We start from the raw sequence: 11,035 nt of genomic DNA, 5'->3' as shown, positions 1-11,035 counted from the left end.
TCAGCGGTGCGTCGGGAAGTGTGGATGAAGAAGTCACGGCAGGAGCGAAACTGAGATACAAGGATTGAACATCACGACAATAACATCAACGTAAGTTTGTTATCATTATTATTATTATTATTATTATCATTATTACTATTATTACTACTACTATTATTGCAATAAGCATTTTCTCTTAGCTATAACTATCATGTGGAATTGGTTGATTTTTTAACATGTGCGGCTGTTTACAGTCAACTTCAATACAAACTATTATATTTTTCAATCTAAATTTTACATAAAAGAACCTTTTAACCCTACATATCTATTTGATTATTTGTCTACCACTGATTTTTGTCCAACTATTTAGTTACGCATTGAGTCTGTAAGACATCTGACGTAACTTAATCTACTTGTATTTGTAACATGCCTTTACTTGTGTTTATGCCAGTCCTGTACCTGTGTCTATCTACTTATACCAGTGTCTGTACCATGCAGTGGAAGGTAGATGGGGTTTTCCATCACTAAAGACCGTAATAGTGTAAGGGGTGGGGAGTGCCATCTGTGAATCAAGCCGAGCTGGGTCGTGTGAGTGTTGCAGCGTTCGCAGCATCACTGGCTCGATTTGATTAAGAAAGGAGCGTTTTCCTGTAACACCAACAATGCTGCCTCTGTCTTCACACGTTCGCACATTTAGGAAAACCTCTTTTATACAGAAAGCATCTTGCAATAAAAAGGCTAATTCCTCGACAACAAAGGTCTTGATTAATAAAATATAGGCCTTGATTAAAATTGTTAATTTATTATGTAACGATTGAAGTTATATCGTAAACAAAATTTTCTAAGTGTTATTTCACAAACCAAGGATTTTTTTACAATTCTCTCTTATTGAACTCTTATCTATGGGACATTTTATTTCCTACTGTAAACACTTTGAAGATTTTACCTTATCATTGAATGTTTGAAGTCCCTTGAAGATACCTATTTATCTATCTGTATCTCTATCCATCTATCTATCATCTTTCCATTTATCTATCTATTTGTCGAGTTGTCTATATATCAATCCATCCATCTCTATCTATCTGTTTGTGTGTCTACCTGTCTATCAATCCACCCACCTTGCTACTTAATAAGCTGAGGAGAGGTAGTATTCCTAACAGATGCCAGCAGACTGGAGCTTAAAGAATGGTACGCGTCGATACGGTTGCCAGAAGAGTTGTGGAGTGGCATTAAGTGGTCCGGGGCTTCATTGAATAAGAGGCTTAAGAGACCAAAGCATTGTTAAAGACCACGTTGGGTTCACTGCTCATTGCAGTTCAAGGCTTCGTGAAGAGAACATGAAACTCCAGCCTCTTTGTGTTCAGATATGCCGCGTGTGTTGGACGAGTGACGCAATGACTGACCCTGATGATAGAGAGGATAGAAAAGTGGGGTGAAACATGGAGGCAAAGTGGGTGGGAAGGGAAAAATGGAGGGTTATAGTGAGGAAGGAAATACAGTAGAAGAAAAAAAAGGTGACGGGGAAATCGTGTTGCTCTGTTTTCACTCTGATGATAAGCCAAGTTCTAGGTTGAAATACGAGTGAGATGGGAAATGAAAATGACACAGTTTCAGGACAAAAAAGTTAAGACTGATTTCGAAATAAACGACATTCAAGGTAAAAATACACACACACAAAAAAAAAAAAAAAAATCGAAGAACTTTAAGATTTGAAAAAAAAGTCCAGTTTAGAGTTATTGAAATTGAGCAAGGTTCAAGATAGAAAAATCCAGTTTAAAGATAGAATAAAAGGATCCAAGTTCAAAATAAGAAAAAAAAGGTCAAGTTCAAGATAAGAAAATAGGATCAGGACTAAAAGAAAGAAATATAGGTTGAAGATAAAGAAAAAATCGGGTGTTAAGTCAAAATAAACCAGATTCAGGATCGAAATACAGCCAGGTAGAAAAAGAATATGCTCAGAAGAGAAATAAGGTTAAGATCAAGATATAAATAAACCAAGATCAAGATTAAAACAAAGAAAGAGAAATAGCTTGACTCAAAATGAATAATGTAAGCTAATTTCAATATAGAAGTAGACCATGTTGAAAGGATAATAACTCGTGTTGCTGTGGTTGTGCACTGTCTCCCTTTTATATGTTGACACCACCATCACCACCTCCTCCTCTTCCTCCTCCTCCTCCTCCTCCTCCTCCTCCTCCTCCTCCTCCTTCTTTTTCCTTCTTCTTCTCTTCCTTCTCCTCCTCTTCCTTTTTTTTCCTTTTTCTTTTCCTCTTCCTCCTCCTCCTTTTTCTTTCTTCTTCTCCTCTTCCTCTTCCTCCTTTTTCTCCTCCTTCTTCTTCCTTATCCTCCTCTTTTTTCCTCCCTTTCCTTCTTCTTCTTCTTCTTCTTCTTCTTCCTTCTCCTCAAACTCTTCCTCCTCCTCTAACTCTATTTCCATCTCGAACTCCTCCTCCTCCTCCTCCTCCTCCTCCTCCAACAACTCTTCCTCCCTCAACTCTTCCACCTCGTCCTCTAATAACATTCATTACACACATTGCAACTCACCAATATGATTTTCTCCTACATGTCAATCAAATCACGCAATTGTCTTTTAATAATGCTTTTTTTTTTTTAATATGTAGGAGTAGTAGTCATTAGTTAAACACGGTAATGTACTCAGTTTCCCCCTCCCGATATAATGGTTCCACAGTAATGGTTCATCGACACACACACATCATTAATCATCAACCCGTTTCCCTGTGTGTCTTTGTCTTACTTTGGAGTCATAGGTGTAGATGGTGAGGATGATGGTGGTGGTGGTGGTGTTGTAGGTGGTTGTGGTGGTGGTGGTGGTGGTGCTAGAGGTGCAGAAAGAAGACAATATAGCCACTGGTATGTCTCATTGGTGTCACGTCTTATCCAACACACACACACACACACACACACACACACACACACACACACACACACACACACAGAAAAGGCTTCCTGTCACTGCAGCTTCACTGGATCTTCTGCTTGGCCGGTTAGAGGGATTAACTTCATGGCGATTTATCTTTTTACCTTTTCATGTACACGTGGGAAGAGCACCGGCCAAGAGAAAATACAACAGTTGAAAAAAAAAACATGCTCTCTAAGGTGCCGGTCCCCAAACAGTCAGAAACAAACTAATAAATTGATCAATAGAATGGATGAATAACAAGGAGTAAAATTATATACCTGAAAATCACAACTTGTATCGGTGGTTCTGTGACGTGATGTACAGCTTGATCTCCTGAGACTAGTGAATTTATCTTGTCAAATTATCTACGACCTGAGGATAAACAGAAGATATGACTAAAGAGGCATACGGTAAATACAGCATGCCTGAAAATTAAGTACTGGTGATTGTGTGACATGCAGAACCTGGCCACTCTGTTGTGTAGGAAATATTTTATGTTGTATATATATTAAGAGTAACTGGGGAGAGACTCAAAAAACCCATTCAATCTAGCAAAGTCAATAAATGTTTGTGGTATTTTTTGAGTTTTGTGAAAGATGTCGATCAAGGGCACAAATATTGGGAAAGGGGAAGGCTTGGTAAATTGTTGCATTTATAGAAGTAAAGTCTTCAAAAATCTCTTCCGATGATAATGACTTCTGGATATATAAGTTTTTCGTCAGAAGGAAAGACAGAATCAGGCACCGAGTTTTCGAGGTTTCCAGTTGGGAGGATGAAAGAGTGAAGAAACTGGTGACTTCTCCCCTATCAAAGTTTATTTCGTGTAAAGGTTTGAAGAATAGGAATACCTTTTTTTCTGCATTTATCTGCCAGCCTAACATTTTTTTTTCTTTTTTTATTGGAGTAAGGAGTGAACAACGAAACACATCAAGTTAAGAGGATGAAAATTTGATGTTTGAGTCACTGGTCTAGCAGTAAGTCCGTGAAGGTGGCGACGCCCTGCACGTTGCCTGGAATGTGGCTCATTCCCTTCAGTTCGTGCAATTGCTGAGAAAAGGCATGTTAGGTGAGAGTGTTTCGCCGCCTCGCCCTGCCGCTAACAGGAACGATGGTGTGATGCGCTTCCCTAAACACGAGTCCATTCAGTTCCCGTGCAGGGCTAGTCATCGGATCAATACCCACACAGGAACTCCCCCGGAAAGTCTCAGAATTATGCCGCGACAGAAATTAACACCAGCATCACCACCACCACCACCACCATGAGCAACTCTGGTAATGGACTTTGCTGTTGTGGTTCCTAGAAGATATAAAGGAACAAATAGATTATTATGAAAAAAAAAAAAAACAATGAATACGTAGACAAGGAAGTAAATTAATAGAAACATGGCTAGATAGATGAAAAGATAAGTAAGTAGATAGATAAAGGAATACATGAATAGACAAAACAAAATGCAAATAAACAATAAAATAGGAATCACTCAAACAAGTAAACAAGTTAACAAATGATATACTCGTAATGGAAATATATAAAGTTAATGGCAAATATCTCGATCTATGGCAAATATTTCGATCTATCTTACTTATGAAGCGCAATCTTGCATCCTTACAACGACTGTGTTCAGAGATGCACCACACGCCTCCCGCCAGCAGCCATCACAGCACGTGGCTCCTCACAACACAAAGGTAAACATCTAACCCTTCCCTGCTGCTCTCAACAAACTGTACTAGAAATCAAGGCCTTGGTGGGATTTGCTAAGATTTTTAAGGACATTCTCAGGATGCAGGGACAGTTTAACAAGGACTCTGTACCGTTAGTGGGATAAACACCCATGAGAACTCTACTTATTATCTCTGACGCCCTAAAATATAGTACTAGGTTGAAGAATAAAGCGTTGAAGAGCACGGGTCATTACATCAATTTTTCATCTCTTAACTAGCCAGTCAAGCACCAAGATCCCTCCGAGAGACTGTTAAACCTGTGTTCGTAGCATCTTAAGCTCTCACTGCGACTACTGTGAAAGCCCATAAGCTCGATTAGTATAGGATTCTATCGATATTTACATTCATTAACGATTTAGAATCCTTGCTAGACTGTCACTAGAATCATAGAGACCCTTGAAACTCTCACTAACTTCCAGCAAAGCCTGCTAACAGTGGTCTGATGAGGCACCGAAACGTGTAGAGATATGGACGGTGGATTTGCAGTATATCGATCCTTTCACTTCTCAGCTCACCAGTAAGACAAACCATTCCACAACGCCTCCGTGACACTCTCTTAAAACGTCTTGCACTTTCATTTGGTTGTTTTCAAAGCTCACAAAAAAATATTAACTGGTTTCTCTTGATGTTTTATTCTATTGATGATGCAGAATCCCATTTCATGTAACTAGAATGATGAAAGCCTATCTAAGAACGTCAGTGACTTTTATTGAGTGGTTGGTTTAGTCAAGATAAGTTGCCGGAACGTTTGAGAGTGCAGGACTTCATGCTCCGAGCGCCTACGGGAAGCTCTCCTTGGGATGACATAAGTATCTCTCACAGGCGAGCGTCATGTGTGCACCACCTCAATTATTTCTACAATAAATCATGGAGTAAAGTACAAAAAATACGGCTGACTTTCTTACAATCGTCTTTTCGTAATCAGCTCAGTTTATTAAATGTCATTGTTAGATGCTACCAAAAAAAAAAAAAAAAAGCACTGGTGGGAAGGGATTGTCCTCGTTGTCTCAGGACGCGAGGATTCCACTCGCTGTGTCCTGCACCCTTAAAAGGCACCGCTGTGTTCTGCCAGTGCCGGGTAAGAATTAATGCAGCACCACAGCTGTTCAAACCTCAGCAAGCTTGAAGCAGTGTAACAAGTGTACTATTGACTGAATTGTAGACGTGTTTTTTCCTCAAGATTGCTGACTTCATGTTGTCCCATATTCCCATCATTGGCTTAATAATGTGCAGTTCAACGGAAACTCTTCTTATGGACTTAGATTCCGTGATATCCGGTTTTTCTAATGTAATTCTACTTGGTACAAGAATGTTTTGTAGTGCATGTGAAATGTATAACATGACCCGCCTGACCCACACAACTCCATCATGAGTGAGGGGCTTCCTGGCCACTGAGTGATAAGGATCACCGTGGTTGGAGGGAACACCTGCACCACCTGGCCAGTCACCCCGCGGCAGCATCACCTGAGAGCAAGGTGATCAGGTGAGGGAATCAAGGCTTCCTCTTCCCACGGATGTGAACTTTTAAGAAACACATTTTACATTTGCTTGTGTTCGTAATCTAGGAATAAATTTACTTTCCTCTGGATATATGCAAATGTCTGATTAAAAAAGAGCTACCAAGTAGAAATGAATTAATACAAATGGCAGTGAATACAATAAGAATAATGCTTCGTAAATGGAGGCAACAAAATTATTGTGCTACGTCACAGTGAGTATAACGAACAGAAAGAGATCAGGAGTCATCACTCTTAATCCATCTTTGAGAGAGATGGGAAGCTGGTGCCTTGTTCACACCTTTCAGTCTCACCAGCCGTGCCTCACCTGGTGACGGAGAGCCGAGGGTTCACTGTGACATCATTCACGGTCTGCAATGTGCCGGGGAATAGTGGGAACTAGCGGGGAATGAGATGCAGCAGAGTCCGAACGTGGATAAGCTCAGCGGTGGAGTCATTACAGTGACGTGGCGGTGGCGTGGCGGGGCTGCGAGTTGCGACAGTTGTGTATCGCCCAGTTCAGGACTTTTGTAGAGTTAGACTTATAAACATGGTGGTGCGGTGTTGTACAGAGATTGTGGGAGTAACAGTTGTGTCAGACCTTCTCTAGAGTTATTAGGAGCGGTAAATCTGCGACAGTGCTGTGCAAAGATTTGGGGGGAGGGATGAGGGTATAATAGTTGAATACCGCCGTCACTAAGGCGTGTTAGCATTCCTCCTTTGAGCTTTAATAAGGTTATGGGATATAACAGTATATAATAACATATTCAAGGCTTGCTGTGAACTGTGGCACTCTTTACAAAAACTGAGCGGGTGGTTCTTTTCAGGTTTCTTTTGTATTGTTTTCATCTTGCGTTTCTCGGCATGTACTTCTGTTGTGGTGAGGATGTGGTGTGTGTAGTGTGCACCATCACCTCTGCGGAATGCTGTGAACGATGACATGCTTCCCTTGTGTCGTCGTGAGGTTAGTTGGAATAGATGTGTAATGTCGCCATGTTTGATTCCTGTAGTGTTGGAGCAGTTGATCGGAAGACTGGCATGGTCCCCTTGTCTTGCAGTGAGGTTCGTTGGAATAGATGATATTTTGAGTCCTGTTGTGGGTGGTCATGCCTGTCAAGTCTTACGTTTTTTTCAGTAAGTCTAAAGTCTTACGTAATTTCTGTGATTTTCAAGTTTTGCGGCCTGAATTTCAAATCTTACTTTTTTTTTCTCCGCCTGCAATATATTTTTTTTATGTATTTGTTTTAAACAATCTGAAATAAATTCCCCTTTTCAAGTGTTATATTTATGACACCACATAATGAAAACAGTTCTGTTAACAAGAACCTTTGTAAACAGCAGGTATACTGTTTTTCAGTATGTGGAGTTCATACTGTGTCATGTGTTTATATTGTGTTTTCATTTTTCATTTGTTTTGAAACAAATTAATATTGATTAATTGCCATTTTATACACAAACTTAGGTTATCTAAAGCAAAATCTTTGGCAAGACACCACATTAGCTTGACAGGTATGGGGGGAATGGCACTCTTCCTCCTCTCCTCCCCTCCTTCCCTCCTTCCCGGCCGTCACAGTGGAGGCAGGCTTGGTGTGGGGTGATGACTGGGGTGTGATAGTCTTGTGATGCTGTCCTCCATGGTGTGTGTTGCCCTCATGATAGTGCTATCTCATGGTGTTCTTTATCTGACTGTTGGTGTCAAGAGTCGAAGCAAACTTTTGTTATAGATCTAATTTGTTCCAACTTTCTCAAATTTTGTGCCATCAGTGTTGTTGTTAGCCTCCACGTAAATATGATATGGATATTTCTCTTCTCTTGGGCCGTACTGTTGCTTTCCATTACCTCTTTAAGCCAGCCCTTCACGATCAGTATTATCGACACCACATGCTGACTCAGTTTTATTGTGCTCCGTATTAATGAACGAGATCGTCAGTCGAGAGAAGGGTTTCACAGAGACATCAAACGGACACTGATGTTGCTTTAATCGGAATTGCAATGCTCTGCTGCATGAAAAGAAAAGAAAAGAAAAAAATAAACAAGACGCAGATGGCTGAAGGAATGGTCGAAGAAGACATGAGTATACAACAAGGAGAATTTGGTGCAAGAGATAAGTGTCAGTGAGGCAGAGGAAGGCAGCGCGTAATCATGAGGTCTTGCTGAGAAAGTCTAATGAAAATACCCACCAGAGGCTACAACAAAATGAACTAAGGATTGATTCAGAACAAGGTTTAGAAAGAAATTCAATTTAAAAAAAATTCACAAATATCTGGTGTTGTTCAGATGAGGTTTATCATCTAAAACGTTACTGTAAATCGTGTTCATTCGCATATAATGTCCATAATCGTGCGGTTCAATGACACTTATCTCCTGCAACAAATTCTCATTGCTGTGGACTCCTGTATTTTTCTTGTACCAGTCATTCAGCCATCTGCGCCTTTTTTCTTTTCTTTTTGTGCAGCAGAGTATTGCAGTTCCGATTAAAGCAACATCAGTGACCGTCATGTCTCTGAAGCTCTTCTCTTGACTGACGATGTTGTGCACTACTAGGTAACCATGTAAAGGCAGACATACATGTATTACACAATAAAAGCTGAGTCAGAATATGGTGTCAATAATACTGATTGTGTAGAGCTGACCTTATGCAATGGGCTTCTTTGTTCACGGCAAAGCATGCAGTATTCCAAGGTCACTGCTGCTGAAGAACTAAAAAAAAAAAAAAAAAATTATGTGAGCCTGAAGTTGAACGTAAACATGAAGTTTACTGGCACGAAAAATTACCATCCACTCTTTCTTCTTTTCTTACGTCCGCAAACCCCAAATAACACATTATGCACCTACCAAAAAAAAAAAAAAAAAAAAAAAATCCCTTTAAATTTAAACGAAGTAATATGAAGTGATAAATTAGGGTAAATTGTAGTAAAGATAAGTACTATTAATGTAGGTGGCGTCATCTGAGCTTTCCTTCATTTTTTGTCCTTTTGATCCTTTTGAATACTGTCTTGTGTCACCGCCGCGGAGGACCTGCACCTGGTCTTGAACAAATCCACAGTCAACTTATGACACGCGTGCATGGCGGCAGCTTGGAGCTAAGTGAGGCGGCTGAGCCAATTAGCTTCGTGATGTGAGGCGACGCTCAGCCAATCAGCAATACGTTTGCATAATTTCTATTACCTACAATTTTTGCACCGAGGGTGCCAAGGTTCCGAGGGTCTGTTAGGTAAAATAGTAGACTGAAACATGTCTCAGGAGACAACCTCACGAGCAGCAGCTGCAAAGGAACACACCCGAGGTTGCTGCGGCTGCTTCGGGTGGTTCCTCAGATTCTTCAGGAGGAAGAAACGAGGGCGCCGACAGAAGAACAAGGATCCAGAGCCATCCTTGACGGCCTTAGCTAGTAACACAGGGCTCTTAGAAAACGAAGAGGAAAATGAAAACGGCGCCACAGTGGCTGCCGAGGATGTGGAAGAGGCAAGGCAGGTAGAGGTGGATGACGAAGAGGTGGCAGAGGAAGGGAAGGAGCCCAAGGTTGTCAAGACCTGGGCTGAGGAAGTGGACGAGGCGGAGGAGAAGGGCTTGGACCTGTTCGCTCCCATCAGCTGCCTCCCCCACATTGCGACCGTTCACTGCGATACAGAGGCCTCACCAGAAAATGAGGTCACTGCAGCAACAGCGACTAACATTAAGATGAGCGCCACACAGAGGCGAAGGGCCCGACGCAAGGCTCTGGCTGCAGCTCGGAAAGCCTCGCCAGAAAATGAGGCTCCTGCGGCAGCGGCATCCGACAACAGCGATAGCACTCAGCAGCCTCAGGCACCCGAAGGGACACCCGTTTGGCCCGCGCCCTACGTAGGGGCGCATGGGAGCGACAAGTGTGCCTTCATGCCTGAGGCTCTCGGGGCCGCAAGGACTCACAGCGGCACCAGCGCGACGAGGCGGCGCAGAGCCCGCCGCAAGGCTCTAACCGCATATTCGAAGAGCGAGGCACGGCTCGCTGCGACTACTGAAGAATCGCTGGTCACCGACAAGGGGCCCGTCTGGCCCTCGCCTTCCGTGCGGGTGTTCGGGAGCGACGGGCGTCCTTTGGTGATCACGTGGGAGGCGGCCGCGTACGGCGCCTTCCACGCTCAACGTGAAACGTATTGAGGCCCGATCTAACCGTCGATTGACACCGCCACGCGTAACTGTTAACTGACAAAGAAAGAGACTCGTTCACTCCGCTTCAATTTTTTGGCGGCTCAACGGAGGTGTGTTAGCGTTTTGTCGTCTTTCCTGTCTTACGTTCTTTGAGTCCCACCGGTTCAGATTATTATGACTCGTCTCTATCATCATCATCATCATCATTACTCTTATCATTATCATAATTACTACTGTTAATACATGCGACACACTACTACTACTACTACTACTACTACTACTACTACTACTACTACTACTACTTCTTCAGACTTGTTGGTTCTCCAGCAGCACACTCTCCACCCTGGCGTGCAGCGACCTCCTTATACTTGCTGCTGCCTGGCTGCACATCACAAGTCGGCAACGAAGGCAGGTGGAGGTGTGTCATCTACCACTGATGATTACATTTGGCAATTCTATTATCTTGACCATAACTGATAAACGCGGCTAGCTCCTCCCCCTGATCTCATCATCCAGTTAGCATCTTCCCCCTCTCACTTGGTCTGCCTGCTTCAGACATCCTATTTTGAGATGCTAATGCGCCACAACTTCACTACTCTACAAAGGTTTTAGAGGAAATCATAGATACTTTTTATGATGTATTTATGGTTCAGGTGACACATTAACGAGTTTTCTACGTTATGAGCTGGAAAAACACTAAGACAGCATTCGGTAAACAGGCAGCGCGGAGACTTGACCGGAACCCTCGGTGTGTGTTGTGGGGACGTGAGATGGTCCCCTTGTTGCCTTC

This window comes from Portunus trituberculatus, chromosome 47, assembly GCF_017591435.1.
Source record: "Portunus trituberculatus isolate SZX2019 chromosome 47, ASM1759143v1, whole genome shotgun sequence".
Classification (NCBI taxonomy): Eukaryota; Metazoa; Arthropoda; class Malacostraca; order Decapoda; family Portunidae; genus Portunus; species Portunus trituberculatus.
Note: the sequence above shows the minus strand (reverse complement) of the source record.